The sequence below is a fragment of the Mus caroli genome, chromosome 11, assembly GCF_900094665.2.
Source record: "Mus caroli chromosome 11, CAROLI_EIJ_v1.1, whole genome shotgun sequence".
In the NCBI taxonomy this organism is placed as follows: Eukaryota; Metazoa; Chordata; class Mammalia; order Rodentia; family Muridae; genus Mus; species Mus caroli.
The window spans coordinates 49,685,122-49,694,656 of NC_034580.1; the positions used below are offsets into that span (position 1 = coordinate 49,685,122).

The 9,535-nt window shown below is 44.2% G+C and overlaps 1 protein-coding gene across 3 annotated transcripts in view; it reads right to left on the minus strand.

The window, feature by feature from the left end:
* The window catches only part of Cdc42se2 (CDC42 small effector 2), a 68,170-nt gene extending 60,225 nt beyond the window's left edge, over positions 1–7,945 (minus strand). For 2 of the 3 annotated variants that reach the window (XM_021177585.2, XM_021177584.2), the window contains exon 1: positions 7,807–7,935. The gene's annotated coding sequence lies outside the window, so the exon portion shown is untranslated. Of the gene's footprint in view, positions 1–7,806 lie in introns of all 3 variants that reach the window. The other variant, XM_021177583.2, reaches the window with a different exon arrangement.
* Between the last annotated feature and the right edge of the window lie 1,590 nt (positions 7,946–9,535).

Below are 9,535 nucleotides of genomic sequence, written 5' to 3' on the forward strand. Positions count from 1 at the left end.
AAAAAAAAAAAAAAAAAGCTTTCACAACCTATACAAACAGCACAGGCATAGGCTCCAGTATGCCGTGCATTGTTCTTAATCATTTTAGGGTTTTTAACTGAGAAAAGAAATGTGTCCTAAGTATAAAAAAAAAAAAAATCACTCTTACAAAAAAGGAACTACCGCTCCCATCAGATACACAACCCTTGAAAGCCTTGAAAACAGTTGTATAAAGTTTAAGAGAGAGCAACAGAACAAGAAGGGTTAAACTGAAGAGGTAAAGGGGTAAGAGTGAAAATGGAGAGTGATAACCTTTCCAAAAAGTGATATGGAAGTCTATTACTGTGCAAGCTTACACAGAGAGAGAGAGAGAGAGAGAGAGAGAGAGAGAGAGAGAGAACCAGGCAGACAGAGACAGAGAGACAGAGAGAGTTAAAACTGAGTTACCCTAAACAGAACAATACCCCTACTAGACACCACAAAGTAACAACGAGCCCAGTGCTAGGGATGAACTCCTCTTTTGGGGGTGTAGGCAAGAAAGGTCCCATAAGCCCCTAAACACTACAGGCTACTGCCAATGCTATTGGTTACCCTCCAGAACTTGATGTTAAAACCCACTGCAGCTGATGCTATGCATTTGTGTCACAGAACATGGAGCTAATACACTGATACTGACCTGGAAGTTTCATCACTACTGGCTAGCTTTCGTAATTCCAGAAGGTGCTATGTACGCTACTGAAGTCATTATCAATCTCAGCAGTTGTAAACCTTACAAACTACAATACCAATAGTTCTGGCAAGACATGTCCACTGGTACAATAGTGACATAAACATTGTGGGACTAACCAACCACTTTCTAATTGGCTTAAGTCCCACTCCATAAGATGAAACCTATACCTGGCACCATTTGGGGGCTAAGAACCTGTGGGTCACAGGCCTTAGGGGAGAACCTATCCCTTTTATTCTGTTAAATGGACAAAGTATTAAACTGACTCCTAATGACATATTGTTATACCTATACATTAAAGCATCTCTCAACTCTCATCAGAGAAGTTTCTATTTGCAGTAGATGGTGATTAACACAGAAACCAAGTGACTAAAATGCAGAGAAGAGCCTACAAAATGCTCAGCCCTAAATGAAGCCCTAATGAATCTATACTGTACACTCTGCTCCCCAGGGCTCAGGGATCATTTCAGAAGAGAGGTGGTGAGTGAACACAAGGAACAGTGTCCCCCAGACAGGAGCAGGCACTGCACACATGAACACACAGCAGTTATCATAGCATACATTAACCAGTACAAGCTCAAGCTAATCCCAATCCCAGCTTGAAGAGGGGAGGTGAACACCAAGGCCCACCCCTAGCAGAGGCACTACTGGGAATTGATAGCTTCAGAAAAAGGGGAGTCAATTTCCCCCAAGAGTGTTCTTGCTGGTCAGATGACCAGACTCCAGCAGGTCACACACCCAAGAACATATTGACAACCCAAATTAGACCGGATTGGGGGGAGGTAGATACAAAGTTGGGTTAATCGGGAAGGGGAGTGGGCATGGGAGTTGAGGGAAGAAGTGAATAAGGTCAATTCTCAAAGAATCAATTATTTATAGGAAAAAAAAAACCCTCCACCAACATTTCAGTATTTCAAATATTCCAACAGTTATAAATTAAAGATCATCCTGGACTTTACTTAGTCTTATATAGTATTTTAAATATACCAAAAATTATGAATTCTGATTTTCTTTTCTTTTTTTTGGGGGGGGGGGGCGGGGGGTTGAGAGAGGGTTTCTCTGTGTAGTCCTGGCTGTCCTGGAACTCACTTTGTACACCAGGCTGGCCTCGAACTCAGAAATCTGCCTGCCTCTGCCTCCCAAGTGCTGGGATTAAAGGCTTTCGCCACCACTGCCAGGTGAATCCTTATTTTCTTTTTTTTTTTTAATTTTTAATATTTTTTATTACGTATTTTCCTCAATTACATTTCCAATGCTATCCCAAAAGTCCCCCATACCCTCCTGAATCCTTATTTTCTTAGCAAAGTTATTTTACCATGTCTCAATGCTGTTGTCAATAAATCTGAAGTACTTACAAACATTTCTGTCACTTTAATTATTCACTAAGGTAAATTACATAGATAGCATCTTAACCATTTTCAGTGCACTGGAAGTTATGTCAAGCAATCATACTGTGAACTTTTCATCTACAAAACAGAAATTCTCTACTATTAAGTAACTCTCCATCTACTATTAAATTATCTCCATGTATTTATAAACTTTTTTTTTAGACTTACTTGCTTTCATTTTTTTCCTATAAGGGCATTTTGCCTGCATGTACATGCACGCAATGCACGCACGCACTCACATGCATACACGTACACAGACACGTTCAGACAGCACAGTTCATCCTCTGACCTTATGACCCTCACCTTTCTAACCACTGCTCACATTTACAGAAAAAAATGCAAATAGCGTAAGTCACAAAGACACCTCCCCCCTCCACAAGCTGCTGCTCCAGCCACAGTCGTCTATCAGCTCAAGTGACTGTCCACCTGGAACTCTCAGACAGGAAGAAGCCTCAGGCACAAAACCATCAAGAAGATATCTGTTGAGTAACAATCACTGGGTTCAGATCTGTGTAAAGGATTATTCTATAATCAAGAAAGTTTTCCTTCCATTGGCCATGGAGAACTAAAGTAGGCCACACTCTGGTGGCTCTCAAGATGGCCAAGGGTGAGCAGCCATCCTTGAGCAAGGAGCAGGTTGTATCAGACATCATCGCAGCCTATCTTCAATGTTCTTTACTGGCTCTGTAATCATTTTTCCCTAAGGTTTTTCATAATACTAGGCTGTCATGGCACGCTATCAAATAACTTCCTACAAGAAACAAACATTCTAAAACTATCACAGCTCTCTATCACTAAGATGTGGAGAGTTACTTTTTTAACAGTCCTAAGAACAACTACAAAACACCCTGTAGTTTAAAATCAGGAAAGTTCTGTTCTCAGGTACTCGTTCTTTGTTACTCCTAAGAATGGCCATAAAAAACTAACAGCCAAAAAATGGTGGTGCATGCGTTTAATCCCAGCACTCAGGAGGCAGACACAGGTAGACCTCTGTGAGTTTGAGGCCAGCCTGATCTACAAAGCAAATTCTAGGGCGTCCAGGGCTACTATACAGAAAAACTCTATCTTGAAAAACCAAAAAAAAGAAAGACTAAGAGTCAATGTCTGACCTTGGAAAGTCCTATTTGAACTGTCACAGTCTATACAGTGACAATACATTTCAAGCACTGGTAAATCGCAAAGGCCAACTACATTCACTGTGAAGACAGTGGTGAATCTTCATTACCTTGCATTGATGCAGATGGACTTTGCAGAACATTAATTTCGACTTCTGAAGGAGTCAAACTTTAATGATGGAGACATTCTGCAAAATGTATCATTAGGTGATCTCCTCACCCTATGACTATTATAGAGTATACTTTACAAAAACCCAGACACTACCACATTCTACAGACTGAGACTCTGTGGTGTATATTCTCATCTAACTCCTCCTACAAGAAAATATAGCATTTAAAGGACTGTCAGGGCTGGAGAGATGGATGCCTCAGCAGTTGAAAGCAAATACTGCTTTTACAGGGGAATCAAGTCTGGTTCCTAGCACCCAAATCTGGTGGCTTAAACTGCCTGTAGCTCCAGGGGATTCCATTCCCTCTTCTGGATTCTACAGACCCTTAACTGATATCACACCTGGACACATAAATACACATAATTAAAAATAAGAAAACAAATCCTATTTTTTTTTTTTTTTTTTAAGAAAAGAGAAACTATGGACTGCAGAGATGGCTCAGTTGCTTAGAACACCAGTGGCTCTTGTGGAGAATCTGAGTACAGTTCCCAGCACCTACCTGGTGGCTCGGCTCACAATCATCCATAACTCCAGGTCCAAGGAATCTGACACCCCCTCTGAGCTCCATGGGCAGACACCAGACACAAACACGGTATACTTACATGCATGCATGCATACATACATACATACATATAGGCAAAACATTCTACCTAAAATTAAATCTAAATTTAAAAAAAAATTTTAAAGAAAGTGAGGGACTGGAGAGATGGCTCAGCAGTTAAAAGCACTGACTGCTCTTTCAGAGGCCCTGAGTTCAATTTCCAGCAACCACATGGTGGCTGGGAACCATCTAAAACAGGATCCAATGCCTCTGGCATACAAGAGTATATGCAAATAGAGCATACACATACATAAAATCCATAGATAAATTTTTAAAATTTTTAAAAAAGAGAAACTTCTCTATCAATACCATGTGTGAGGGTTCCTTTTATTGATTCCTAGAAAAAACACTGAATATGGACTCTACACATCTAAACTCAGAACATTCTATCAAATGTGTACTCTTCCCTTACTATTGCTAGGTACAGCCATAAAAAGTCAATGCTGTTGACTAGAAAATCATACTGTGGCATATAATTTCACTATTTGTAAATCATAGATGAAAATATAAAGATAAAATGAAAATGGGTTAGGGCTGCAACTGTCTGACAGAGAACACATGAGGCCCTGGCTCAGTCTCACCCCAAAACATCAACAACAAAGACAACAGAAACTTCACGTTCATAGAAAACACAATGCTGCTCTCCACCTCAATCTTCCTGAGGCAATGCTGCAGTGCACTGCCAAGCCAGGGCTTCTGCACGCTGGGAAAAGACTCTTATCAACCAGGCTATAGAAGTCATCACTGTTTGGTTTGGTTTGGTTATTTGGTGGGTGGTAATTTTTATTTTTTGAGGGGGCTGTTTTGCTTTTTTTGTTTTTTGTTTTTTGTTTTTTGTTTTTTGGTTTTTCGAGACAGGGTTTCTCTGTATAGCCCTGGCTGTCCTGGCACTCGCTTTGTAGACCAGGCTGGCCTCGAACTCAGAAATCCGCCAGTCTCTGCCTCCCGAGTGCTGGGATTAAAGGCGTGCGCCACCACGCCCAGCTTGAGGGGGCTGTTTTATTGGTTGGTTTTGTTTTTAAATAGGGTGTCATGTAGCTCAGGCTTGACTGGAACTTGATAAGCAACAAAGCAAGCAAGGCCTCATGTATGCTAAACAAATTGACAACTACAGTATATCCTCAGCCTACATCTCCCCCCAACCCTTTTGTGACAGGGTCTCATTCTGTAGCTCTAGCTGGTTTGGAACTAGGTATGTAGACCAGGCTGGCCTTAAACTTAGAGATCCACCTGCCTCCTGCCTCCCAAATGCTGTGATTAAAGGTGCATACCAGTGCCTAGCCCACACCTGCATTTTAATATACAGTTTTATCATAGTTGTACTTCTAGAAGGAAGTCCAAACAGCACCACATATTATTACTAATAATTCTTCTCTTGTCAACACTATTTAGTCAATAGTGTATTTTTTTTAATGATAAACAAGCAGACAAAACAAAAATGCTGGAAAGGTACTTTATTTAAGATATTTCTTTTTTCCTACCCATCAACTCCGTTCTTTTTGTGGTACTGAAGATGGAACACACAGCCTGGTACACGCATACTAGGCAAGTATACTACCATAGCCACATCCCTGCTCTGTTAAAAATGGAATAAAATAAAATGGCTAAAATATCCAAAACAAAAAAAAGCTACTAATTTATCTTGTTATCTTTTGGGTCTCATATAGTTCAGACTGACCTTACGTTTGTAATATATAGGCCAAAGACGGCCTTACACTCATGATCCTTCTGCCTCCGCCATTACAGGTGTTGGTAGTAAGGCTCCCACTATCATACTGCTTGTGGTGATTGAACGAGCAACTTCATGTCAACTGATCCACATTCCCTGCCCATCTTTGGGTGTGTGTGTGTGTGTGTCTCTCTCTCTCTCTCTCTCTCTCTCTCTCTCTCTCTCTCTCTCTCGTTACTGTTTTGTAATTATGTGTGTGTGTGTGTGTGTGTATGTGTCACCTATATTCTGGTGCTCCATGTAGACCAGAAGAGGGCATCATATCCCCATTACAGACACTTGTAAACCATCAGGTGTGGGTGTTAGAACGTAACTCCAATCCTCTAGATAAGCAGCAAGTGCTGGTTTAACCACAGAAAAGGGAATTTTTTAATACAGAAAATGTCATTACAAAGATTCTTACTGAAACAGAACTGGAATCACACTATCAATAAAAACACTGCATCAAAATCTAGTTCAGGGGAGAATAAAACACCATCTTGTTGAAACCATTCTTCCTGTCACTTTAAAACCTACTGGGATTTTTATTAAGCTGACAAATGAAACCATAACCCAATAATCTTGGCCTTAAAGAGTTACTCATTAACTTTTAAGTAGGATGCTATGAATGAACACTTCCTGAAGTTCACCAGCCATTTTTTCCAAGTGAAGTAGCCCTAGGGGTTTGGGGAGGTCCTTACTTGCTACATCGATACCACAGAATGAACTTCATGCTCAAGCTTAAGAGAGAAATATTTCGAGGTTTTGTTCCCTTCCACAAGCAGAATTCAAAAATCTCTCTGTGTTTAATATGTGTCTAATGAGTATGCTGGGTAAACAGTGATGTTTAACCACCAAGGCGACATTAGATCCCCTCCCCTAAAGTTCAGAGCTCTCTCTCCCTGGCTCATAGAGATCCAAGACTGACCATGCCACAGTCCCTCCAAAGCCCACACACTTCTTTACTCCTACTACAAAGAAAGCTAGACCTCAAAATGCACCCCAAACATCTTTCTCAATTATTTTCAAAGAAAAGGAGAAATCAGGCCTGCTGAGAAACAGAAATCTGTAAGCCAACTTCTCTCAAAAATTCCACATCTCAAAGGTACTATCTGCTATGCTGGCTGGCAATAATGACCAACTAATTATCAATAGTTTACATGGGAATGGAGACAGAAACTTGCTAGGCATTCTTTCCAATAGTCCTTTATCTGAGTCAAGAAGCTATGTGTCTCATCTTACTAGTACGAACAGCTCTGTGTGGTGTTTTAAGATTCATTCATTATATCAATATTTTACTAAGCAAGGGTCCTTTAAGAGCATTTATTTTCTTTCTTTTTCTTTATTTCTTTTTTTTTTTTTTCTTCCTCTCTTTTTGTGGCGGGTGGGAGTACTGGGGAACTGAACTACTCTGGGCCGCCTCCTACATGCAAGGCAAGTTCCCTACCACTGAGCTGTACTTCCAGGCCCAGAACTTCTCAGTGCTGCGCTCTGCACATCACTACCAAACTCCTCCAGGAAAGCTCGGCAGCAGCAATCACTGCCGCTAAAGCGGAATTCCCAGGGTTGCCTGAAATCAGCCGGCACCGGGCTGCTCCTCAGCTCGAAACGCGGACGTCAGCGAGCCGCTACCTACCACACCCGTTAGTAATGCTCACCACCGTGGCCGCGAGCTCCCGGTGCAACAACCTGTAAGAGTCGCCGCAGCGACTGCGAGGCAGTGGCCCGGCTTCCTCTCCCGGGGTCCCAGGCAGGCCGGGCGGGAGTCGGGGTTCAGGAGCCCAGCCGCTCCGCGCCGGTCCAGACTGGCGGGGCTGCGGACTGGGGGAGGGGAGGGGTCCATAGCGCCTCCCCCATCGGGAAGGTGCAGGCTACGGTGGAAGCTGGCCTCGCCTCACGGAGAATGAAGAGAACCATACGCCGGTCCTCGCGTGAGGACCTCGCCCAGACTGGAAAATGGAGCCGCCGCAGCCTCAGTCAGTCCGCAGCCCCAGTCTGCTGCCCCAGTCCGCAGCGCGGAGAGGCCCGGGCCGCGCTCGCCCTCAACCTTCTGAGTGGCGGCCCTACACTTGGCGCCTCGGGCGGCGGGGCCAACGTGGGGCCCTCTCCCTCACTCACCGTCGCCTTTGTCTCCGCCGCCTGCTCCAGCCGCGCGGCTCCGAGCGCCGGCTCCGAAGCTTCCAGGATCTCCACACACCAAGCAGCTGCGCTCCCCGCTTCGGGCTCCGCCCTCCCGCCTAGGTTCTGGCGCGCAGAGGCGGAGCCACAAGCGGTGTGTGCGGCTGCGCGGCTACGCCCCCACTACAAGGACACGCCCTGTCCCCCCAGTAGGCGGGCTGGTAGCTGTGAGGCCCCGCCCAGTGAGGGAGTGGCGAGACCTAGGGGATGCTAGGCGCGCAAAGAGTGACCTCTGGGTGGGCTACGGGGAAGATGGAGACCGCGGCCTTGCGCCATAGCACCTTCCTACCCGGATCCGGCCGTAGACGTGCCCGGGCGAGCGAGGCGCTGCTAGGCAGAGCTGGCCAGCACCAGATGTCTCTCACGCTCAGATCACGTTACTTTCAAGGAATCAGAATCACTGACTCATTGGAGAGTCAAGAATATCTACCTGGCATTTGAAAAGTGTCCAGTGCGTCTCTGTGACTTCTTGTGGGATCGGGTTTTTTTTGTTGTTGTTTTGTTTTTTGGTTTTGCTTCTGCTTTTGCTTTGTCGTTGTTTGAGGGAGGGCCTTTTTGTAGCCCAGAATGGCCTCAAACTCACTATATAGGTAAGGATGCCTGGATCTTGTGATCCTCCTGCCTCGGTCTCCCAAGCGCTGGGATTACTAGTGTATGTCACAAGCCTAAGGACTTTTGGAGTAGAACCCTGCCTGACCTGGAACTCACAGCAGTCCTCCTGCCTCAGCCACCACATTTTATGACTACATTAGCTTTACACACACTTTAGGCACCCAGAAGCAAGAAACAAATGGTAGCCTTTCCACTGAAATCTAGCCACACATACTCAGACAGGGAGCTGCGTGACCATCACTATTGATAGGAAATTTCTAGCTTGTTCAATGACAAAACTGGAGTACTCCTTGGTTCCTCTTATTCTCAATTTCACATCCATTCTGTCCATAAGGGTAACTGGTGTGGTTCTACATTCAAACAAAAAGAAGCCGGGCATGGTGGCGCACGCCTTTAATCCCAGCACGCGGGAGGCAGAGGCAGGCAGATTTCTGAGATCGAAGCCAGCCTGGTCTACAGAGTGAGTTCCAGGACAGCCAGGGCTACACAGAGAAACCCTGTCTCGAAAAACCAAAAAAAAAAAAAAAGAAAGAAAGAAAGAAAGAAAAGAAAATCAGACTGTTCACCTACATTGTTTCTGTCATCCCTGGTCCCAGTCACACTTCAGTAGCTTTCTTAAATGACCTCCCTGACCACCATCAACAAACAAACTGTGTTGTCAAAACAAGAGGGAGAATATCCTCCCGCAAGGAGAGTCAGCTCATGTCTCATCTGATCAAAATCCACCAGTGTTCCCGTTAGTGTAGAAGATAACATCTTTACAATGGCTGACAAAGCCTCTGAGATTTTTTTTCCCTATAGATCTCAGAATTCATCTCCAGTCTCACCGGTGCTTGCAATGTCCAGTCTATACTCAGGGACTAGGACATTCTCTAATGTTTGCCTTCTGCCCTCAACTCCACTCAGATCTTCTTTAACAATGATGCGTAGCCTAAACCCACTTCTTTACATTGCTACAGCCTCAATCCTTCCTCCATCTTGCCCTTGTTCTCCTGTTCCCAGAACAGTCTGCACAATTTATTCTATTAATTTTGTTCCTGTCTTCCCCATTAGAAGC